The sequence below is a fragment of the Octodon degus genome, unplaced genomic scaffold (assembly GCF_000260255.1).
Source record: "Octodon degus isolate 3935 unplaced genomic scaffold, OctDeg1.0 scaffold00209, whole genome shotgun sequence".
Lineage (NCBI taxonomy): Eukaryota > Metazoa > Chordata > Mammalia > Rodentia > Octodontidae > Octodon > Octodon degus.
Window position 1 is genome coordinate 740,785 of NW_004524785.1, and position 26,318 is coordinate 767,102.

Below are 26,318 nucleotides of genomic sequence, written 5' to 3' on the forward strand. Positions count from 1 at the left end.
CAACAGATGAAACACATGTTTGGGCAAGCTCAGGGACCGGGGTTCAAGCCTCTGCAGCACATGCCATGTTGGCCCTGCTCCCGGGTGTGCTGAGCTGGCCACTGAGTCCAGGTGTGGTGGCACAGGCCTGTAATCCCACTGCTGGGGAGGCTGAAATCAGGAGGGTCACTGTGAGTCTGAGGTACATAGAGAGAACCTGTACCAAATACATTTTTTTAAAAAAGGATTGTTTTCCATGGATCTTGTGGTTTCCTGCTGTGGTATAGATGGGGGTTGAACATGTCCCTAGGGTTTCTTGGATCAAAATGTAATTTCCACCGTAGGAAATTAATCTGACTATGGTGTGTAGAGATAGGGCCACCGGGCAGTGATAAGGATGAGATCACGTTGTAATGGTAGAGTCCTTCTTATTGAAATCTGGTGTCCTTGTAAGAAGAGGGAAAGCAATCTCAAGAGGCCTGTACATGCTTCAGCCCTCCACCTTGCACCTTTAGAACCATGCGCCAAATAAACTTCATTTAAAATATCTTACTTATTTGGTGACTTTAACTTATCAGCAACAGAAAAGTGACTGACATACTTCCAAACCTAGGTCCTATTTTACTATTTTTTTCATCATTTTGTTATACATTTATATAACAAATTATATAAAAATATTATTTCGTTATATATTTTTATTTATAAAGAGAGTACAAAATAGTATTAAAACAGAAAAATTACAAGTGATACAGAATTCCATTAACAAAGTAATATCAATTTCACAGTATTTGTTGAAATGTATAGTGTTGTCTTCCAACCAGTTATTCATATTACCAGAAATATGCATGCAAAATTGGAAGAAGAGAAAAAGAAAGAATCATACAAGAAATTAAGAAGAGGAAAAGAGAAACAACTGAAAAATGGGGAAGAAACAAATTAAGTATTATCTGTTCCTTTCCATAGGCCAGCAGAAATGCACAGTACAGTTGTCCCAACCATCCTGCTTACATATATGGATCAATCTCTTTCCCTCACCCCTTCTCCTGTCCCCCTCAACTTAGTTACTCTTGCCTATTGAATAAGTTCACTCCTTTTCCCAGTATGTGTTGTACCCTTCACATTCCATTTTCTCCTTAACATTTTTACCAAGACTTTTTTTGCATAGCATTTAGCACAACTGCTACTATGTATCTGACATTCCATCTCCTGCACTGTGTACATTTACACAGAAGGTCTAGTATCTAGTACAATATGTGGCACAAAATTGTGTACTAATTAATTTGCTGAACTAAGCAAGATGGTTTGGCCATCTGTGAATACTACTTTTGTGAGACTAAAATCTAGTATAGATCTTTCTTGTTCTCTAGGTTTACTCTTGGATTTTGGACTTTTTTTTTTTTTTTTTTACAGAAACCAACCATGAAATCAGATACAAGTCTTCAGAGATAGGGATAGCTAAACTTCTCCTTGAACATAGGACTGGAATTACATATGATTAGGGCTTTATATTGTATTTCACCAAAATACCTTGCAAAGATTTATACATCCAAGCTTTCAGAATAGACACAACAGGATTACATTTCCCTGTTCTGTTTCCGTTCTCCCAATGCTTGGCACATGATTCGGAGTATCACAGTAACTACCAACTCCCTTGTCTCTTTTTCAGCTGGGCTCTGTCTTGTGTTCCCTTTAAAATCTAATCCCAGGATTTATACAGCCCTTGACCTCTTCATCCACATTTCTTTCTGTTGATCACAAAAAATCCAGCTTGAGATGGACTTCTTGGCTTCTTGATTCTGTTTTTCAGAATGTCCTTGTCACACTGTAACTCTGAAACCAGCACACCAGAGAGTTTGGAATCTGTGTCTCCTCCTAAATTAAATATATATATATATATATATATATGGACAATTGTTACAATAAACAGTTTCAAAAATATATATTTCCAGTGATGTGGCAAGACCTTGCTCATTGAATATCACAGGACATGTATCACTTCTTCTCTACCTCTTCTGAAAAAGGCAAACAGTAAGTTAAATTTAATATGCTGTGTTCCTAGCATCAATTTTCCCACCTAGTCTCCTTCCTACTTCATCCTGCTTGTTATTCTAGTTAATATCACTAAATTACTTTTCTCTCACTGAACTTGTTCACCTAATCATAAACACTGAAGAGCGGAAATCTACCTGTGCATACAAATTGGATAATGCACATCTCATTTTGATCTTGAGCCTCAAACCCTAACCTTGTAATGTAAATTCTCAATTATAAAGTCTGCCTACCTCTGACCTCAGAGACTGTATCCAGAGGCTGTAGTCAATTGCCTGGTTCCTCTTTGAAGGCATTATTCCTGTGTCACTGGTGTTGCTTTGTCTTCTGGTCATTTTATTGTGGCCATATCTCAGTAGATGAAATCTTACACTTGTATATTAATTTATTCATTGGATGTAAGAAAAAAAATAAAAGTACCCTTTAGAATTCACAATCCATCACTTTGAAAAGATAGGTTCCTGGCACCTAGGACTGAGCCCTGTCAGTCACTGGACTTTCAGAAATCTGAGTGTCTGTTTTTCTTTCATATGAGCTCTACGGATGCTGTAATTTAAAGTGTTTAGATTTATTATGGACTAATATTTTTTTCTGTCTCTGTCTCTGTGTCTAGCTCTCCTCTCTCTCTCTCTCTCTCTTTCTCCATATAGATAGATAGATAGATAGATAGATAGATAGATAGATAGATATAGATATAATTTTATTATATTCTGTTAGTGCATATTACTATCACATAAAATTAGGTAGGTTTTTTTTGTATTTCAAGGAAGAGTCTACAGGGTGTTCAGCATCTCACTACTAGATCAGACTTCTAGTGATCTGCCTATTTATAGCCTCCCAAGAGCTGGGATTACAGGTGTGCACCACCACGCCTAGCCTTAATTTCCATCTCAGCACCCCTCAGGGGTGGTACTGGCATGTCAGGCCCGGGGATTGAAACCACAGCCTTTGTGCCTGCTTGCAGGTACCTTAATCTGCTGAGCTATTTCATTGGCCTTAGGTAGGTTTTGTTTTGAGAAGTTAGTTCATGCATTGAACACATCTTGCTCAGTTTCAATCCCATTATGTTCCTCTCCCTCCCACTGCTCCCCTCCCCTGTCTCCAAAAGTTCACCTCTGCCTTCCTCTCTTCAAGTGTGCCTGTATGTATGGAATTTTATACAAAAGAAAAAAATCAATATTTAGTTTTCTGTGCCTTGCTAATTTCACTTTACATGACACTTTCTAGTTCCATCCATTTCTACTATTTCTTACCATTTTCCATCCTGACATGATTTTTAAAATGACTTGTATACAATAGTTCAAATATGGTTTTATAATTTGCTTTTATGGAATTATCATAATTTTTCACTTACCACAGTTTTCTGGGGGACTAGAGGAGAGTTGAAGTAGGCTGCAACATGGATAAACCTGGAAACTTCTGAATATTTGATTTTATTTTTCTATTTTCATTCCTACCGTTAGAATTTATATCCACTCTTTCATTAGTATTACTAATCCCCTAAAGTACCATAATTGTCATTTCCCTGAACTATCAGAATACATTTTGGACTTTATGCAGCATGAAAATGATCTAGTCACTTCCTTGCTCAGAAATTATTTGTAGATTATTTTTCACTATCTCAGTGGTTTTCCAACTCCTCTTCTGGACCAGCAGTGTGAACATCCTCTGTCAACTTTTTAGAAATGCAAATCTTTGGACCTTCTCTTGACTCACTCAGTGCAAAGCTCTGGGCCCAGAAGTATTTAAATAAGCCAATATGTCATTTAAGCTTCTCTGTGGCATGATATCAACTCATCTGCAAACTTCGTTCTACAAAACAAATTGCACACTTTCTAAACAGTAGTAAGCTGTGAGACATGCCACTTTTAAAATATGCATGTTACTTCCTCTGGTCCTCTATGTTGCTTAAACTATTCTCTGTCTAAGAAGTCTCTCCTAAGATGTTTGATATGCAGACAGATAGTGAGGTTAAGCTTAACAGCCTAGGTTGTATGGTAATAACAATAAGCTTGTCTTCTGGATGGTTAACAACCTAAGTTTGCAGACCGAAATTAGATGAAAAGGAGGGCTGCAAGGAAAGCCAATATTTTGGCCCTAGCCTTTCAAGGTCAATTAAGACTCAGGACATATGAGAACTTGTACTGTAACATCATGTAACTCGGCAGTGTCCCAAATTTTCTGATCAAGAGATTATGGGGCCAAAGAGGAAAGTGATTGATAATGTAGAGTGTGCCTAAGGAGAGTCACATGGAGAGAAAACAGTCTCTCAGGCTTTCACAGAGAGCCCATTGGCCAAGCAATAGCCGTGACTCATCCACATGACTGTCACTGACAAATAATCTGAGGTACAGGATCTCAGGATAAATTCTGAGGGGATTCCACTGACCTTATCAGACCAAAAAGCTACAACTCTTGTTGCATAGGTCCTGCTTTACCTTGGTCTTAACCACCCAGCAGAAAAGTATAAAAACAAAATATAAGAAGTAAAGCCAAGCTGTTATGTTGAGCTATGTGGGACTCAGGTCAACAATTTCTAACATTGCCAGTGAAGTGGAAGACCCAATACTATTATGGACTACTGAACTCTTTTAGAATATTTTGCTGAGTTAACATACCTATAATATTCAAATAACAGAACTTAACAAAGAAGGGGATACAGATGAATTTCCATTTTGTATCTGTGTATTCAAATTGGTTAGGATAGATATATAGTTACATTCTCTTAATGAATAGAGTGATTTGCTCTAATGGTGTTTGTAGATACGATATCATGTCCGCATCTTGTACAGCAATTAACCACTGGGAGAAATGTATGCAATGTGTTAATTATTGAAACTGTCCTACCAATTTGATTTGAAACTGTCTCATTGCTATTTGTTTATCAATAAAATTATGGAAAGAAAAACGAAGTCTCTCATTATGCACACTCTCCCCACAGCAGTTACAGTAACTGTGCTGCAATCGTTGTAACTCTTCAAGGCTCTGGCTGAAAATGTGATCTCTTTACAATTCTCTGATTTTCTGTTAATGAAATATGATCCTTTTGAATCTTCAAAATAATTTCGTCTAATTTTTTAACACTTTAATTTCTAAAATATTTTATTTGTAAACAGTGACTACATTTATAAATTTCCTAGAAGGCTGTCTTGGTTACTTTTCTATCTTTTCCAAGAAAAAATATCCAACATAGAAAATGAAGGGAGGAAAGGTTTAGTTAGCTCACAGTTTGTGGAGGTTTCAGTCCATAATCAGCTGGCTCCAAGGCAGCATGGTGTGGCACAGGAGCAACAGTTCAAGGCAGCAGAACAGCAAAAGGAGCAAGAACAAAAAAGGTGGGGTAGTCTAAAGCTTGCCTCATCACCTCTCACTCTCTACATGGATAATGTTATACAAATCTTTATTCAGCAGTGGTAAAAAGACACAAACTGACTTCAAATTATTCACAAATACCCTCTACCCAGAGTCACAAGCCCTGACTGGTGATTTCATACACGTTCCTTATATCTAAACATGTTCCATATGTTCTAGCTCACATGATTATAATGAAGAATAAATTACCTGTAATAGCAAATGATGAAAATTACTAAATATACACCCCAAGACCTAAGAACTTAATGAATATTCAGGCCCGTAGAGCTAATTAATGATGAAAAAATGGAAGACTATATTTTTGTATTTTATTCTCATATTCTAAATATTCTACATGGAATAAAAGGGGAGAAGGATAAAACACTGAATGACTAATATCCAAGTTTGAAGAGAAGTTAAATGCAAGCTAGTTGCATGGTGGTTTTTACAGACATCACTGAAGACTGCTGGTATTTCTTAAGGTTTTTCTCACAAGGGAATGTCCCTGACACAAACCTCTTCTACAAAACCATCATGTGATGTATAGGCTGAGTTGCCTCTCTTCTGCACTAGAGGTTAAAATTTCCTTCCTAGAATCTCACCTGGAAGAAATGTACCTGTCCAAGGCTCAGTCTCCCTTAGCTCTTACCCCAGGCAGACTTATTTTCACTCATACTGAAATGGTTAGTGACTTCCAAGATTACACACCATTATTTTTATTAAACAGGTCTATAAAATATAGGAACAGATAAAATAGAATTTAAAACTTGTTAATGAATAGACTGCTTTGTTAACTTACATGACAATGAACATCAATTTTTAGTAAGTTAAATAAACCCTCAAGGAGAAAAACATTAATCTTCCAGACATGAATGTCTGTGTGTATTTACATGAAAAGGTTTATCAGAATATATTCTGTCAAAGCTTGTGACAGCGCTACTTTTAATTTCACATGTAGCATTTCACCATACTGTGTCCTCTGCATTTCATCATTCAAAATCAATTAATGCGGATTTCTCCTCAATTATATTTTATTCATGGAATGTCTTTGTGTATTTTCTAATAGACTCAGATATTCTGTAGATGTTGGTTAGCTCTACCTTGCCTTATTTCCTTACAAGATTGTACCAATAATATTTTGAACTATGAATCTAGAAGTCATTTTATTTTCTTCCTTCCTTCTCTCTTTCTTTCCTTTTCCCCCTTCTTCAACTGTTTCTTTTTTTGTCATTAAACTTTGTTTTAATGGATCTCAAAATTCTGTGATAGATTTTTGATCAAGTTGTTTCCATTAAAAAGTATTGATTTTAAAAATTAACCACTTGAAAACTTACACACACACACACACACACACACACACACACACACACACAAAGAAAAAAATGGTCCACAAAATAGTCACTTTTCCTTCTGAAGGTCTTATGATGCATTGTTATCATTAACCAGTCTTTCACTATTGAACTTAAATGGCCGTTTGGGAGAAATAGTTCTGAGACCGTCTTCTACCAATGATTAAGCCTGGGGTAGCAGGTGTTGGAGATAGCATTCATTTAGTCTGCTGAGCTTTCTGAGTAGACTTGGTGACCTTGCCAGCTCCAGCAGACTTCTTGTCCACAGCTTTGATGACACTCACAGCAACTGTCTGTCTCATAGTGTGAACAGCAAAATGACCTTGAGGTGGGTAGTCAGAGAAGCTCTTGACACACATGGACGTGCCTGGAACCACATCAACAATGGCGGCATCACCATATTTCAGAAACTTGGGCTCATCTTCCAGATTCTCACCAGACCAATGATTAATCTTTTCTTTCAGATCAGCAAACTTGCAAGCAAGTTGAGCTGTGTGACAATCCAGGACAGGGGCATAGCCAGCACAGATTTACCCGGGATGGTTCAGGAAAATCACCTGAGCAGTAAACAGCTGCTTCTATTGGTGGCGGCGGGCATCAGTTTTGCCGTCACCAGCAACAATTCTACTCCAGTCATCTTTGGCAGACATGTTCTTGAGGTTGAAGCCTACATTGTCCCCAGGAAGAGCTTCACTCAAAGCTTCATGGTGAATTTCAACATACTTGTCTTCAGTTGTGACATTGACTGGAGCAAAGGTGACCACCATGCTGGGTTTAAGAACACCAGCCTCCACTCAGCCCACAGGGACAATGCCAATACCACCAATTTCATGGACATCCTGGACGGGCAGCCATAAAGATTTGTCAGTTGGGTGAGTGGATGGAAGGATACAATCCAAAGCTTCAAGCAATGTGGTTCCACTGACACTGCATTCTTTATGAGTGACCTTCCATCTTTTGAACCAAGGCAAGTTAGCAGTTGGCCCTAGTATGTTGTCACCATTCCAACTAGAACTTGGCACAAAAGCTACGGTGTCAGGGTTGTAGCCAATTTTCTTAATGTAGGTGCTGACTTCCTTAACAATTTTCTCATATCTTTTCTGGCTGTAGGGTGGCTTCGTGTAATCCATTTTGTTAACACCAAAAGTTAGTTGTTTCATACCCAGAGTATAAGCCAGAAGGGCATGCTCACAGGGCTGCCCGTTCTTGGAGATACCAGCTTGGAATTCACCAAGACCAGCAGCAACAATCAGGACAGCACAGTCAGCCTGGGATGTGACTATAATCACATTTTTGATAAAGTCTCTGTGTCCAGGGGACATCAAAGATGGTCATAAAATAGTTGCTGGTCTCAAAATTCCAGAAGGAGGTATCAGTGGTGATATCACATTAATGCTCAGCTTTCAGCTTTTCTAAGACCCAGGCATATTTGAAGGAACCCTTCCCCATCTCAGCAGCCTCCTTCTCAAATTTTTCAGTGGTCCTTTTGTCTATGACACTGCATTTGTAGAAAAGATGGCTGGTGGTGGTGGAATTATCAGAGTCCATGTGTCCAATGATGACAACATTAATGTGAGTCTTTTCCTTTCCCCTTGTTGGCTTTAATTTGGTGGTGGTTTTTATACCTGTGATGTCACGTAAAACCCATTGTGAGAAAGTCTGTTTCATTTTGTTAACCTCATAAAAATCTTTGCATCTAGTTCTTGTTAAAAGATAGTGCAGTTGAATTGTCACTACAGAAAAATATACCTGCATCATTTGCATCTTTACACTTATATGGAAAAGATAAACATACGTCTTGTTTTTAAGGAACAAATTGTTAGGAGATCAGATTGAATTATGAGTTAATGACACAATAAAATGTTTATAAGTCTATCAAAAAAAGTGAAAACTGGTGCCAGCCAGATAGCTCAGCAGATTAAAGTGCCTACTTAGGCAGACTCAGGGACTAGGGTTCAATCCCTGGGGCACTCTGACATAGCTACTGAGACCAGGTGTGGTGGTGCATGCCTGTAATTCCAGTCTTGGGAAAGCTGAAAACAGGAGAATCACTACAAGTCCTAGCTGCATAGTGAGGCCTTGTACCAAATACATAAAGGAAAACAAAGACTTTATGCACTGAGGCCCTGGGTGTGGGACAAGCTGCTTTATGGCTGGAATCAACTCAGATCTAGGGGTAGAGGGGGAGGCAGTAGAAAGCCCCAGAGGCAATGGGAAGATAGGAACCCAGTCCTGTTTACTCAAGCAGACCAGAGAAACACTTTCCAAAGGAGGAGGAGGAGGAGGAATGAGATGATGATAGCGCTGCGGAGACCCATCTGTGCAGCAAATGTCATAGGCAGCACCAGTAAGAGATCATGGGTGGCAGGCCAAAGCCCACAGAGCATGGGGGTCTGCTCTTGAAGCTATGCGTCCTTCACAGGTTGAGTCCTCAGGCTGGACCCGGTGTACTGCTCACATGGCTCCTGGCTTAGGAAATGGTGACCTTCAGGAAGACAAGAACAGGACCCAAAGTAGTAGTTGAGGTGAGGCCTCCATTTCACTGAATAGAGGAGGGGCTTTGCTTTAAGTCCTGAAGTAGCTCGATTTCTTCTTTAGCTGTTCCTTCTTTCTTCAGATTCATGGGCTTTATTCTCTATTGCTAATTCTGAAGGAGGGTCATCCAAGAGCATCTGTTCAATCAAATAGCTAGTCTAACATATTTTCCAAAAAAGTCATTAAGAAGTCCTGCTCCCTTAAAATTTGTAAAGAAACCTTCATGATTTCATCTGTGTGATTGCTGGATCATATTTATTTTTTTTCCAGCTCTATCCAATAGCACTGTCTCATTGGGCCATATACAAATGCTTATTGAGAGACATTTTTCCTTCTTCCTTTGCACCTTTGAATGATGGTTAATTTTGCATTACACTGTTGGTGTAACAATTTATAAATTCTTTGAACTCCATCACTTATGGAAATGCCTGCTGCTCTTGACACAACGTGTTAAACCACATCCCAGGGTAATGCCTCTTTTACCACAAAATGTGCATTTCAACACTCTTCCTCTCTGGATTTCTTCCATTATTGACTCCACATCAAACATTTCTACCATTATTAAGTGAATAATGGTCCTTACACTGCACAAACTGTGAAGAATACAATTTTCAGGAGCAGCTATGCCATAAGTATCCATGGCCTAAGTGTCCCAGTCCCCATCACCCTTGCTGTGGGAATGAGTGTGAGACTTTGGTGACCTGAGTCCCAGCTCTCAGGAGGCCCATTCCCCTCTTCACCAGTGTCTTTCAGGTTGCAGAAAGGGTGGAAATAAAGGACATTGGTCTGTGCCCCATAGGTAGTCAAATAGTGCACCATGCACAATATTTTCTTTTAATTTGTAGGGATTTGTTGGTCTCTCTGTGGTACTTGGGAGAAAAATGGTGAGAGGATTTAGAAAATAAAGATAAGAGATGATAGCTGAGGTCAGGTGGTGAACCATACCTGATTGGCAAAGGACCCAAGAACAACAGTAGAGGCATAACCTTTGCAAAGTTATAAGACACAAGGTTGCCTAGCTACTAATAGCCAACAATGTCCAGGTGGGATGTTTTTCTCAAGACTGATGTAGCTTGACTGCTTTCAGCAATGAGGCCTCATCTTGCCCTCCCACAAATGATCAATTTCAAGCTGTAGCATGTCCCAACACTGTATTTTTCCACAGCCTCATATATAGAAGGCAAGGGCTCTATCAGTGAGCTACAGCCCCAGAACCTTGATATTCTCACACTTTTTGCTTCATAACTAATTATGGCTGAGTACAATAACTAGTTTGTTTAGCTTACAGTTTGTGGAGTTCAGCCATACTCATCTGGCTCCAAGGAAGAGTGGCATGGCTGAGGGGCAAACATTCATGGTTTCAAAAAGCAGCAAAATCAACAAGAGGAAAATTGGGGTAGTAAGCCTTTTTTCCTCCCTTGTAGTGTAAGCAGGCTACCTGCCCTAGGACAGATGTAGCAATCTTACAGTCTCTTTGCTCTTATCTCGCGGATGTTCATGAAGTGAGGACCCTGGACCCCTGATGAATCACTTAGTTAAATTTCTAAATTTCTCAAGTTGACACAATGAATCAACCATCACAGCTACCCTAGTGCATGTGATCTACACTCTAGAGTTAGAACTGCTAAGTTAGTTAAAATTCTAAACTCACCTTGACAAAATGTATCCCCATTATATACCCTAAAAGATCTTGATTTTAAACAGATGTTTATTATTAACATGTTTACAAGTTTGCAGGTACCAGTGGACCTATGTTGATTTCCCACAAACACCTCTGCATCAAGCTATGGATTTGTTTGAGCACTTTCTGTGGAGATTGGGCTAAGATACATTTCATGTGTGGTCATCAGGGCTGACATAATTAAATTATGACCTTCAGAGGCGATATGCTTCAGACAGATGAAAAAGGGAAAGTAGAAAGGACTCACAAGCACTGAACTTGGGCCTGGCACACTGCTGCTTCTACACAGTAGTATATTGTTTAACAAAAAGGACATGGGAAAACCTAAGGTCAAGGGAAATGGGCACTCGAAAAAAAGAGTTGAAGAACTGGGAATAATAATTCAATGTACCACATATTGTCATCTTTCATTAGTATACTCATGGTAAGTAGTTAAGTTGCTGAGTGTATTATGTATTTCTCTTATGTATTGTTGTTTTGTTCTCTCAAATATCCATTAACTTTTATGAGTGTTTTTTGGTTTAAAAAAATCACTTTACTCCTTTGAGATAAAGTATGTAAAGTATTTATTCACATTTGATACTTGAATACTGATGTTATACCTAATGTTTCTTTTAGAAATTTGGCCCTACTGATAAGATTTTTGGAAATTGAATTGGCTGAATTTATCTAATCCCATTCGATGCTTAGTTTCAAATATTAGTTCTATTACCTACCAGTTATAGAATCTTGATTCTGATCTCAGAGTCTTCACTTATAGAATGTTCATTATGATAACTACTTGGCAGGACACCGTAAGGATTACTGAGGTAATTTGATAAGAGATGGTTCAATATCCCATATGTAGCAATATTCAGTAAAGATAAATGTTTTTAGACAGCTGCAAATGTTAGCTATTTTGAGAAGCTATAAAAACTATATGCTTATACTAATGTAGCAGATACACATTCTTAGGCTATTTCCTCAAATATATAATGTTAAAATTTCCTTCTAACTTTAGCAACTTACTTTTTTTTTTAGTGCTGAAGATTGAACTCAGGACCCTGCATTTGCCAGGCAAGCGCTTATTCTACTAAGCTATCTCCCCAGCCCCGAGCAACTTACTTTGTTAAAGCACTTATTGAAAATATACATGTCAGGTACTATTTTCTTGGCATTTGAGAAAAAACAATGGAAGAAAAGATAAAATATATTGTTCTCAAAGTATAAGAAGTAACAAATCATAACACACATATATATATATAGTCACCTACGTGATACTATGACGTAGTCTCAAATGTCACCCAAATGTCTCACCTATTCAAAGGTGAAGGCTTTCTAAAAGAGACTGAGTACTCATCCATGAATGAGTTCATAGTCAAATGTGCTGTAACACAAAGCTGGTTGAAAAGAAGGAATCGCTAAGGGTTGTGGCCAAATGGCATATTCTTGTCCTGGCTTTCTCTTTTCTCTCTTTCTGTGTTCTGGCTGCCTGGTATGAGGATATTTCCTCCACCGTCCGTTCACTATGTCATTTCTGGTTTAGAGCCAGTCCACTGTGGACTAACTCCTCTCAAACTGTGAGCCCACCTAAACAGCCCCTCCTTTAGGTGGTGACTGTTGAGTATTTTATTCGTGTAATGTTATAAAAAATAAATAAGAGACTGATAATTACATACACCTAATGCATACAAGTTTTTGTACACCTGATATGTAGGTATCTAACACACACAGAAAACCTACCCCATCCTCCAAGTCAGCACATGACTCACATCCATATCTGTTAAAACAGAATTTGAAAGAGTCAATAGACACATTTGATATTTAAATGGAAATTAATTTAAACTCTCAAGTAGTGAAAGAATATATATGTAAGAATAAAAAAATAAAACTAGAAAGGAATATGTGAAAGTATTTTGGGTACATAATTAAATAAGTTAGTTATAGGATAGCTCTCAAATTCTTATCTCCTATGAGGGGCATTTCAACATACCATATGTGGGGTTTATAGACCTCATGATGAATATGTAAGTGATTTTTAATAGTATTGAGAAACCCCTAAAATCAGATACATGATCATGTATGTTTGCATTCTGAACCCCTCCTTTCTGGACCTTATGAGTGATCATATCACTTTTACAAGCTATTCAAAGTGATTGTGAGGGAGGACTCATTAAAGCTAAAGTCTTGAAATGGAATCACTCTCAGGGCTTGAATTATGAGGCTAATTCTTAGTTTTGTGTGCTGCATCTGATCATGTAATAGACTTCAGGCTCTGAACCTCAATCATTTCCCAGCAAGAAGGTTCATGTCAGAAATCAAGCAGGCATTCAAGGTACCAGTAATGAGGGTTTACTAATGCAGAACTCTTGATGGGCGAGAGGCTTTCCCTCCATCTTCAATGTGAGAGCAGCACTCGGAACTGAATGAAAACCAACGTGATCAGTGCGGATGGAAGGCAGTTAGTAGCTTAAGGCCTTTTGTTCATTTTGTTTGGAAGTGCGGACCCTCATTTCCTCACCACGACTTTCGTGTAGCTACGTGCACTGATCAGGGTCTGTACAATCAAAGTGTCCAGGCCACTTGTGGGCACAATTAGTAATAACTTACATTTACAATTCACCTTTAGAAATCATGATGATGGAAATCTTGCCAAAAATTAACCAATCAAGAACATGTAAAACTAGTGAAGTGATCCTACTGCAAAAAATCCGTCATACAAATTGCATGAAAGAAGAGATATACCTCTGAGATTATGTAATTTCATTCTGTCTTAAAAATTACTAGATATATCAATTATGTTTCAGCATTTGAATGTCCTACATATAGTAGCTTTAAAGAGCTGAATCAAACAGAAGACAGTAAATATTACATGGCTTCTCTTTCATGAGGAACTCAAAATATTAAAAAAAATTAAGTAAATGAAATAAAAAAGAAATGACAAAAAACAGGGAGAGATTCTGTGGAAACGAGGCAGAAATTTGGGAAGAAGAGAAAGGGAAGAATGGAGTTGGGGGAATGGAAAACAAAAATGATCGAGATAATGTGTATATGTACCCGTTCCTCAGGTTTTATTATTATTACTATGCATAAGGACATGCTAAGAATAAAAGCATGTTATATAATTTAAAGCCCAATGAGTTACAATGCTAAAATTAAATGATCATAATATTTTTTCATATCCATTCACCTTATTCTTTGTAGCAAAATTTACCAGACTATTATTTAGGCTAGTTTAACTTTTCATAAGCTCTTATTCTCAAATAACTATTACATATCTCCATTCTTATCTTGAAATCTCAGCCATCTAAGAAACTTATTTTTTCTCTGATAATTCTCTGAATATTCTCTTTCATCTGTCTTTCTTCCTGCTATAATCATTATCAAGAGAGTTTTTCAATGTATAAGAATTTTTCGTTGAATAGTCTGTGCCCTCACCCATTACTGTATTTCATCCTATTTAATTACACTTGGAAGATTTGATGGCTGCTCAAGTTTACGCTTTTAATCAAGATTTAGGATTTTATTGATCTCAGGAACCATTTTTCTTTCTAGTTGCTTTTTTCTTTTCTGGGAAGGGGCAAAGAAGGAGATACAGCGGATGAAAGAGCTGAGCCTTTCTCTAGGAGAGACCTAGCACATTGTTTTGTTCGGTTAACCCTGCTGGAGTTGAAAGCACAGCAGGAAATGCTAGGAATGAATGTTTGAAATTTCAGGCAAATGTCAGAAAAATCTAGACAACCAGAAATTCTATGTGTCTTAATAAATCTAATTTTTTTCTCTTTACCTTTGTTTTTTATTTCAGGGACTTGATTTAGTTTAAAGTTGAAATTCTGGATCCATTTCAGTTTAATGTTGAAGTACATTCTTTACAAAGATACTCAGATATACAGGTTGATAATTTAGAATAATAGTGCAGCTAAGTCAATACTGTTAGGTGATTCTAATGGAATGATTATAACATTTAAATCAATAATAATAGCATGCTCTATGCCAAGCCCTGTTCTGTATCTCTTATGATAATTATTTAATCTTTGCAACAACAATACGAGGAAAATATTACTAATAAATGCTGTCATGCTTAAGCCTCTGCAATTTTAAGTCTTCTAATATATACAGCCAAATACATGTAATCCACTTTCCAATATTATTTTCTAACATACGTAATCATAACTCAGCAAAGCAGAGCTGAAAATGACTTCAGAATTAGACTCTTTAATATTATATTTCTTGAATAGTTTCTATTAATTTGTTTTCATGGCAGAGAAATGTTGACACCCACATTTAAAATTTTTAACCATATTTCTTTCTTAATTTAAAAGTCTGAAAGATGATGTATCCTGAAAGAAAATTTATACTGGATCTATGCAGTATATATAAAATAACCATCTCTGAGACAGTGAGATAGTAGGGACCTTGCTGTTTATATACATGCACATTTTCTTTATAGCATTAGTGTAAATTTATGTATTTACTTATCCAGTGTTACAGTTTGTATCCAGATCAAGATGTCCCTGCAAAGCCTCGTGCAGCCATAGGTGGCGCTTTTTCAGAGGTGGCTAGACTAGAATATGGGACAATTAAGGGATTAAGGGTTATGTGATTACTAAATTAGTCCCCTGGTTGATTTGGCATCTGTCGTAAGCCAGGTAGCATGGATAGGACAGAATGGAGGCAGAAAGAAGCTACTGTTGTCCCTTGTGTCTCGTTTGCTTTGCTGTCTTCTGCCTGTCATGAATTCTCTCCTTGGTGATGTCTGTCTGCCATGTCACCTTGGCTTGGGGCAAGCTGGTCATGGACTGAAACCTCTACAAACCATGAGCCTAAATAAGTCTTTGCTTTTTAATTATTGGTGTTGAGTATTTTGCTGCAGCAAGGAGAACAGTAGCTAAGACATTTAGGTTATCTTAGTTTAAGTAAAATCTAATAAGCAGAAACAAAAAGCATGACACAAGATATGATGAATCAAGACCAGGTAGTGTTTACAAAGACGAACCATCCTGCCTGAATTTGAATTGTCACTTTTTCGTGTTACATAGGCTATTTGTTTGCCTTTCTGTGTCTGGATTTTTCAATATGGGTAATGAAATTTTTACTGGGAGGGATTATAAAGATATATAAATGAGGTAAGTTAAGCATGCACAGTGTGGGTGCATAGCAATTTCATCATAAAATCCATTGTCATATTAAACTGTAGATAGTGAATAAAGTGGGAATAAAGTTAAAAAATCTCCCTCCTACTTTTTTGGCGATTTCCGATGTACCTCAAAATAACATCTTTGTGAAACTGTCAAAATATCTAAGATTCTCTATTGTTAAAGCTGCTCTATACTGATGATGTTATTCAATCAGAAGGCTTAAATTCATAAAGCAAGTATTGCTAAGGTAAAAATATTTTAAACTGCTAATGATTTTGTGCAATGAGAGTCTACCAAGAATTATAAAAAATAACATGGACTTCAGAACCAAACCTACATTTATTTGGCTTCAAAACATAAAGCCACCTAATTAAAGGGCTCTTCTTTACTCTTAGGGATTCTTTCATTCAAGACAGTAAGTCCTTTGTTACACTGTTATATTGATATCATTATCATAGGTATTTATAAAGCAAAAAACCTAAATAGAAGGAGAGAAAGGTAATTATTTACAAAACAAAATCATAAAAGTATGATATAAAATACTCATACATTTAATTATTTGGAAACAAAATATTCTTCTGGATCAAGGATACAGTGAAAGTCAGGTGAATAGCTAAACTACAAAACTGAGTACTTGATACATATATGAAATGTGGCATGATTAAATTGTCTTAATAGGGGCCGGGGAGATGGCTTAGTGGAATACGCGCTTCCCTGGCAAGCGCAAGGGCCTGAGTTCAATCCCCGGTTCCGCAATAAATAAATAAATAAATAAATAAATATAAATAAATAAATTGCCTTAATACAACTCACCCCAAAGATACATACAACTATGAATTCTTAATGAAAAGTAATTTTCAAAAGAAGTTAATGTAACTCTTTTCCTATATTCCATTTATAAATGCTGAATGATTCTAGAATTCAATAATCTCAATAATGAACTTTTTCCCTTGTCTTGTTCTTAAGAATTATAATTACCAATATTTTAACTTGTAGACCAAATTCATATGCCACTGTATAATTTACATGCCAAATTTACTATAACTATGACTTCATGGTTAGAATATCTATAGCTATCATTTTATATTCTCTGTGAAACTTTTGGGGTCTATGTGTGGCTAACTCCAGTATTCTAAAACCCCAATAAGCTATTTTCAACTGTTCCCTCTCCTGTACTTTCCACAACCTACTCACATTACCATCTTCTTTCCTGCCTACCTCCCCAATACGTAGAGTCACATGCTTCCCTTCTCGACAGACGCCATGGACCCTGGACATCAAATTTTTTATTAGAATTACTCTAATGTCCTTCTGCTTTCTTGCCATCTGCATTTCCACCAATCAGTTCTGCAGACAAGAACAAGAATATTTAAATCAGGAAATCAAATGATGGCATCTGAGTCTTCCACGTTGTCCAATCAAAACATTCAGCACACTTCCCTTCTCTTCAAATGCAATCGCTTCATCTTTCCTGGAAATGTCTTTTATTGCAGTAAGTCTGGAAAATTTTATAAATTAAATACTAACTATATTTTTATCATCTCTTGTATATAAGTGATCTGCTATTTGATTTCTCAGAAAAATCAATCTCTTTTTGTGAATAATACATACTATATAAAGTGGGTTACAGGACACTAAAACATTCTGAAGAAGTACAGAATTTCTTCTTCTAATTAAGAAGATATAGGAAAGGATAATGACTTAACCAATAAATAAGAGATGAAAACTTTGTCAAGCCCTCAATTTGCATACCATATTAGGGTACATATACACAAATACTCATAAAGTAGAGCCAACTATTTTAACAACCAGGGCATAATGATGATAACAATACCATGAGGTTAAAATGAATAAAGGATAAAATTTGTTTCTAAAGATCAGGCAAGTTTGTCTAGAAAAGGTAGAATTTGATCCCATTGTTTGAAAAATGACTAAAGATCTAGGCAGTAAAAAAGTAAGGTCTGACAGAGCAAACATAAAATATGGGTATAATTAATAGTCCCATTTGCCCCCTAAAAACAGAAGAGTACCGGATATTTTTGTAAGCCTAGACTAGACTCATATCACACAAAAATTTGGGGAGCTGGATTTTATTCCAGAAGACCAGGGAGCCTTTGTAGAGTCTAAAACAAATGGAAGAGAAAAGAAAGAAGAGAAAAATTATGAGGAGCTCTCAAACACTAATTGCCTTATGTCATTGGAGCTAACTTCCTTGTGGTGTATTCTACTTTCCTTCAGGAAAGAGGTAGCGAAAACACCATGCTTCAGTATGTATTTGGATTCCTGTCTGCTCACTTAGTTACCATGTCATTCTGCCTGTCATTCTTATAAACTCCCTTCTATAGGTGAAGAATCAAGGATTGCGAGAATTTGTAAAATGATAAGAACTGCATAATAAATATATACATAGAAGCATAATATACACAGAAATCAGCCAATAAAGTACTGTTAGTTCTATAAGCATTGTATTAGATTCTTTGCTTCCTGGACAATAGTGTTTACATACTAGAATTCACTCGTGCTGTTAGATTTCGGTAACACGAGAATTCTAAATTCTGTTTTTCTTTTATATATTTAGAACAGGGTCTCCAGGGTCTACTGGGTCTCACTATGTAGATGGGACTCATAGTGATAGAGAATCCTAAATTCTGCAGATGAATTCTAGTATGGTATCTCAAGGAAGACTGATGTGCTCCTAATAATTGTGTCCTGACACTAAGTAGATGTGCGATTGTACCCAGGTGTGTCGGAGTGCCGCTATTGGTCCACTACAATGAATTCTGGCATTTGGATGCTTTTCAGTGGTATCTGAATTTTAATATACCAGCAAAAACTTCAGAATTACTGTTTCAACCATTACAAAACCATGCTGGAGCATTCAGTGCATACAGCCTTTCCCACATGCTCTTGACAGCCATTGGAAGAGTCAGTGAAACAGGATTAGTGGTTTGGATTCCCTCCATTGTCTTGTTTATTAAGCCAGAATTTTGAATTAAACCATTTTAAGATGTAGGCAGTGAAACAGAAGGCTAATCAATTTTATGTTAAACTCAGGCTAAATATTTGTTTAAATTTCCTTTAGCAATCAACTTTAGGGGCTGAGCTCTCTCAATTGTACTCATTACCCAAATTTTACTAATTTTTTCCCAATATTCCTGGGCTAGGTTCTTCCTGGAATATCAAATAGAGTGTAATTAATAATTATTATAGACCAGTTATATCTTCTATATTTTTCTTAAATATTTTTATTTTTAAGAAACATAATATTGAATTGTTCCACAGAAGCCCAATAAGAATAATCAAATGAAAATATGTAATGCTGCAGACTACCTTTATTCCTAGCTCTGTGCTACCTGCCTTGAGAGGTTGCGTGGCTTTGAGCTCTAGAGGAATATTCCAGTAGCATGGCTGTTTCACCCCGCTGTTTACCACCTATGGAATATTGCAATCGTAACTAAGAAATGAACGGTGGTGCGTGCCTACTACTACCATTATGGAAGGTGAGGAAGGAGGAGTGTTAAAATTTCAGGCAACAGCCAGGTGTGGCTCATACATGTAATCCTAGCACTCATGAGGCTGAGGAAGGATGAGTGCCAGGAGTTCAAGGCCAGCCTGGGGCAAACTGTGGATTCAGGAACAGCCTGAATTACAGGATGACCATGTCTCAAAGAAAGGGACTCAAAATCATAACTTTTTTGAATTTATAGAACAACCATGCTTATATCTAGCATACAAACAGTTTCATAAACAGTTTTGTGAAATAGATATAGGAACATACTTTCTTTGTCCAGTTAAATTAGTTTAACAAAATTTCTATTACTTAAAAAATTGCAGTTATTCTGCCTTCTTACTCTTACTATGCCTGCATGAAGACATTTTCCAGCTATTAAAACTTGTACCTATCCTGCTTGAACTTAGTTGAATATGGGATCACACCTATAGTGAATTTCTAACATGTAGCCAACTTAGTACACCCAGCTGGATTGAACTAGTACGATACTGGGTGCAGGAGGCCCACCTGAGGATTGTTGCCAGCAGTAGCATAAAAGGCAGAACAGGAGAAGCTGCTGAGATGCTGTTAGGGATGCTGTTTGCAGAACCTGTTGGAGCTGTTGGAACCTGCTAGTTCTTTTGGGATGTTCTTCTGGAGGACCTTGTCATGCTGGCTTTCCTGATGAACTTTGGTGGAGCTCTGGTCCTCATCTTCAGAATCACTTCCTGGCTCCAGAGGGGAAGATGGTGAACTTCTCAGCCTCATGGAGAAGCTTGTTGCATTGGCTTTCCTGATGCGAACTCAGCTCTCCTCATTGCTGGAGGAGCTTGGGACCTCACTGTTGCTGAGGGTAGGTGTGGTACTTTTGGGGGGGTTCTGGTGCTTTCTATGAGTGTTGCTTCCTATTTCCTAACTCAAGTTCAGATCCCTCAGCTTGCTAGCACAGATCCTTCATCTTGTTGGCATAGACTTTGTAGCTTCCATCACAGACCTTGGGCCTTTCTAGCCCAGATTTATGAAGCAGGCCTACATGAGACTTTGTTTTGGGCTCTATACCTCCAGTTGGACTTGTGGGAGGCATTATTATGAGCTCTGAGTTTTCATCTGGACTCATGCAGGATACCAGGATCCACGCTTTTAGCTGGAGTCTTTAGTATTCAATTTATAGAAGATTCCCTGCACTTGTATATGATTCTTTGGTGGTTCCTTTTTCTATGTATTTAGTACAGGGTCTGCAGGATCTCACTACACAGATCAGATACCTCCTATTTTCAGCCTCCCAAGTGCTGGGATTACAGGTACTTGGGTGATTCCTTATAAACTAATATTATAAAATGCATCCTGTGCTGTATTGTTTACCTTTCAAAACCCCCAAACCAGGAAAACACCAAATATGATATATTACCGAGTTTATCCAAGGTCTTGGGACCAAAGAAAATAAGAAGATTGGCAATAAGAACTTGTATCCTCAAAAAGTTTCAAAACTGTAGAACCAAACCAGCCTTACCCAGCAAAGCACACAGAAAATTGAAAGGAAGATCATGAGCGATCGAGAGTATCTACAGACAGAAGTGTCCGTCTTCCATTGCGGAGAAAGACTGGTAAGTTCCCTGCCCTGAAAATTTATTCCTATTTAATCTTCATGATCTGGTAACCATTTCTAAGGAGAAAAACATTTTTCTCACCATTTCAGAAATATGACATCATTGAGGTTTGGAATTTTCTTTCTTTCTTTCTTTCTTTCTTTCTTTCTTTCTTTCTTTCTTTCTTTCTTTCTTTCTTTTTGTAATGTAGGGAAGGGCCTTCAGGGTGTTCAGGGTCTCACTACTCGATCTAACTCATAGTGATCCTCCTGTTTGCAGCCTCCCAAGAGCTGGGATTACAGGTGCATGGGATTACACCATGCCCAGTCTCAATTGATGCCTCAGCACACCCCAGGGCCAGGGCCAGCACAGCAGGACCAGGGATTGAACCCCTGGCCCCTGCACCTGCTTGCAGGTGCTTTAATCCACTGAGCTTTTTGGCCGGACCTTATTTTCTATTTTAAAGGAACACTCAGAAATACTCTCTGACCAACTGGGATCAATTGATAAACTGTACCTGAAATAGTCAACTGAGAGGGATTTTGAGGACACAAACAACCCAAATGGTATAGCACCAAGACTGATGACAATGTCTGGGGATTCCCAATGATGTTAGAGTACTATTTGTATCCTTGCTATTGTGTGAATAGATTTGTCAACTTCTCTGAGAGCAAGTTTTGATTAATGAAGAGGGAAGCAAAGGAAAAGGCTACCTTGGAACATGAGAACTAAATAAAGAAAGCAATGGGGAGCAGTGAAAGTTCATGAATGCAGAACAACTTCATTTTAGAATTTTTTTGGTAAAAATACATGCTCTAATTTCCTCATTCAGAAGAGAAAAAAATAATTTGAAAGAGTAAAAACAATAAGTGAAGAACATGTATAGATAGGTACAAGAAAAAGTGTGTGCCAGTACACTGGGACCGTGTCTCCTGCTCCTTCCTCATCTCTTCTGTTGTCATCCCTGGTAAGATGACTTCTTCTTGGAGCAGGGGAGATGGCTCAGTGGAATAAGTGCTTGCCTGGCAAGTGCAGGAGACTGAGTTCCATCCCCAGTTCCGGAAAAAAAAAATACAGCTTCTGTTCCTCTTCTGATGTATTGAGAGGCTTCTAAAGAAAACGTGAGTCTAGACTGGTACTGAGCAGAAAAAGCATCTCTCTGGTAACCCTGTATTTCAAACCTTGCTTTTAGACAGCAGAAAAAGAGGCTGAGTGAAACATCAACTCACTCAGACAAGAACATATTTGAATATTTTTTACTTTGCTACATTATTACATTTCCACTCTGCCAAAAATTCCTACCTTCCTAACATAACCATGTTCCTTTCACTTTACAAACAAAAAACTTTTGATAAAGTCATTGAAACATTTGATGAATTCATCATAGAACTTTTGTGATTAATTTTATAAAAGTGGAGTAGTACCTCTAATTCAGATCAATAATTAATCACCTTAAATCTGGTGGATCTTCCACTGTCACAAGAGTAGGATAAAATTTCTTGCAAAGTAGCAATCATTTACCTATAAAAGACTGTACATAAATAGTATTATAACAAAAGCTTCTTTATATTCTCCCCAATAAATAGATCTAGAAAATATTTTTAAAGGCAAATAAGGTTATGTTGACTTTTCCTTGATCTTTTCATATGATAGATTGCCACAAATTACATGAGTCACCAGAGATCTGGAATCTCTTCATTATCTGCATAAACCTTTGAAGACCAGACCAGGCCAAAGTGTGCAGTGAAGTAATTTATCTCCAGGTAACCCTGTTTAAAACTTAAAAAGGCAAAAATAACAAGTTCAAGCTCAACTCCAACCTGAGCAGTTGGGTGGTATGGTGAAACCCAGCCTGAAAATGAAAAAATGGGTTATGAGACATAGTTCATAATGCATATCAAGTCCATATAAATTCAGCAAATAAACAAAACTAGAACTTTTCCAGAGATAAATTTCATTGCTGTGTCAGCTGTGTCTTCAGTCCCGGTGTGTTCTTCTATTATATACAGTATCCTCTTATTCGTTCTGTGCAAACAACTTGATGAATCCAGTTTTGATTTTTCTAAATAAAATATTAATATTACTTTATAGTAGAAAGCTAACAAATACAGAGCAACGATAAGACTGGCCATTTGGCAGCTCTCTGCTTTTCATCTGCTGCTCACCAATGCTTACAAAGTTAATGGTTTTATGGAATGTCACTTTCTAAAAAGTTGTAAGCCTTCAGTGAGCTATCAGGTGGATAAGAATATCACTGGACTTACATCAAGGTTTTGGGGAGACTGGGCTCCTTTCATGGGATGCAGGAGGAGAACCCTTTCACTTACTCTTTCCAGATTTCAGATGCAGTGGTCCTCAGCCCCGAGCATTCTCATCCCTTCTCAAAGCTACAGATGTGCATCAATTATTTATCACACGACCTCCATATGACTCTCTGCAATGGGTGCATCTTGTTGACTGATTCTCCTGCATTTCTGTGCTAAATATGGACCCACCAATTAGATTAAATACACTCACATAATTCAGCTAAATGTTACTTTAGAATCAGCAGGTTAACAACCTGAATTACATCTATGGCCTGAAATTATCTTTGTCATGTAACCTAACATAGTCATAGATTTTGGGGGTTAGTTAATAGACACAGTTCTGAATGAGATGTCATTGCCTTTATTGTAGCAACAATCACAATAATCCATTGTCTGGCAATAGCCTTTAGTCAATTTTACAACTAGTAGGAGTAAGCTTTTGAAGTAGCAGGATGCTTACATATCTTTACTCCGTGTACTTATTGATTATATAATAGGAAATAGTGACTTTACAGTAGCATGGATACCAAGTGCAGGGTTTGTTGGTTTGTTTGTTTGTTTGTTTTGTATTTAAGGGAAGGGTCTACAGGGTGTTCAGGGTCCCACTACTAGATCAGACTCAAAGTGATCTGCCTGTTTTCACCCTCCCAACAGCTGGGATTACAGGCACATGCCACCACATCCAGTCTCAATTGCCCTCTCAATGCACCCTGGTGGCACAGCCTACATGGCAGGCCTGGGAATTGAGCACCCCCCTACACCACTCCCCTACCCCCCCCTGCCATTGGGCCTGCTTGCAGATGCTTTAATCCACTGAGTTATTTGGCCACCCCAAGGGCAGATATTGATGCAACTCAAATTAACAAAGTTAATAATAGGACATACTAGCATCTATTCTTCATTAGAGAAAATACATACTAAAGTAATCGGTGATAAAATTACATTTGTCTTCAATCAGTATAGAAAAAAGTATTTTTCATAGTATCTGGATGAGGATATATGGGACTTACAATTAAAGCATTCTTATGAATGGAATTTTTAGTCTTTAAAAAATTTAATATATAGGAGTATACAGTTGATGGAAATTTCCAACAAAGTAGATATGTGACCATGGGAGTTAAGAAATCAGGATGAAAAGCACATGAATAACAGTACAGTTGGTGATATTGGAAATGTCTGGTGAGGCGTGTTTAAAGGAAAATCAAAGAATGAAAATCTTCGGTATAAACATGAATTACCAGTATAGAAAAAAAGGACTGCATGAGACCATTTACAGAGAAAGAGGCAGATGAAATTATGAATTAAGTCCTAGGGAGCCATAGTATTGAAAGGTAATATAAGAGAGGAAGAAGGACTGGAGAGATTGCTTAGCAGTCTAAGTGCCTGCCTGGGAAGTGCAAGGACCAGAGTTCAATCCCTGGTACCACATCTAGTGCCAACCTTGGAATCCCACATTCACCCACCTTGCTGGCTCCCAAAACTGGGTGTGGTGGCACACACCTGCAATCCTAGCACTGTGGAGGCTGAAAGCAAGAGGATCACTACAAGTGTGAGCTGCATAGTGAGACTCTGTATCCAATTGGTAATTTTTTAAAAGAGGAAGGAAAAGTCTCTCATTGAGAAGTGTGAAATAGTTAGCAGAAGAAGCAGACAGGAACATCTTGTAAACCAAAGAAGAAAAATTTCCCCCAGATGAGGGTCTGATCCACAGTATCAAATATTACTAAGAAACAAAGTAAAATGAAGACAAATATCAACCATCTGGCACAGCAGTATTACTTTCCTGGCAACTTAAACACAGAGGTCTCAAGAAAGCAGTAGGATTAAAAGAGTAATTGTTGCAGCTCCAAGAGTGAAACTATGGAAAAATTTTAAAGCAGGAAATAAAAGAAACTGTATGAAGGAGAACATGGAAATGACATTGTAGTTACATTCTGGCCCAGCTTCCAAAACAGAATACCAAAGATTTCTCTTGCTTCTACAACAGAACTTATATTCTCATAGTTTTGGAGATTAGATACAAGAGCACATTCAATGGGCTGTCATAGCTTTCTTGAGGTCTCAATTCCCAGTATGCATATTATGATGTTGGCACCGTGTCTTCACATGACTGCTTCTCTGTGTACTCATGAAGCGTGAGAAAGATCAATGACATTTCCTCTTCTTTTGTTAGGACATACGTCCTATCTTATTAGCTCTGCATCGTGTGGCCTTAATTTATCTTGATTACCTCCTTCGAGGTCTGCCTTCAAAAGCTCTTGTGTTGGAGATGAAGGAGCTGATGTACAAATTTTAAGGGACATAATTAGTTCTTGACATGGAGAGTGAACACTTAGGGAATGTTTTGATTAAGTTGAATGTGATTTAATTTCTTTTTTATGATGACAGTGACCAAGAGATAATAATATAGGATAGGTAGACATAACTGGAACTATATTCTTTTAATAGTAAGGATTAGACATAGTGCACAAATGGAAGTTTTGGACGAAGACAGAAAAAATTCATCTTTTTTTAAGAAAAAAAGCAACAGCTATGAAAAAAGTTGCATGTAGATCTATGTGTTTAGTGGTGAAAGGACAGGTAGATTATTTTCTATTTGTAATTTTCTCTATGAAATAAAAAGCCAGGATACAATTGAGAGATGAGAAATAAACATGAATGAAGTTTGAAGAGACAGAAGAAAGCTTAAAATAACCTTTTTGTAGAGTAAGTAGTGAGTTAGCTAGTGAAATACTGCAATATTTTTAAGGAATTCCAAAGGCATTCTTCATTTTTATGGTCAAAAATGCAAAGTGACATCGTTCCCTAGCTATTCACATTCAGTTGCTCTGTGCTACTTTGGAGTGTAATTAAATTTACTCAGGTTGGGATTTTA

At 37.4% G+C, this 26,318-nt stretch overlaps 1 pseudogene; it reads right to left on the bottom strand.

The window, feature by feature from the left end:
• Positions 1-6,925: 6,925 nt before the first annotated feature.
• Positions 6,926-8,492, bottom strand: LOC101563368 (annotated as a pseudogene).
• Positions 8,493-26,318: the final 17,826 nt, after the last annotated feature.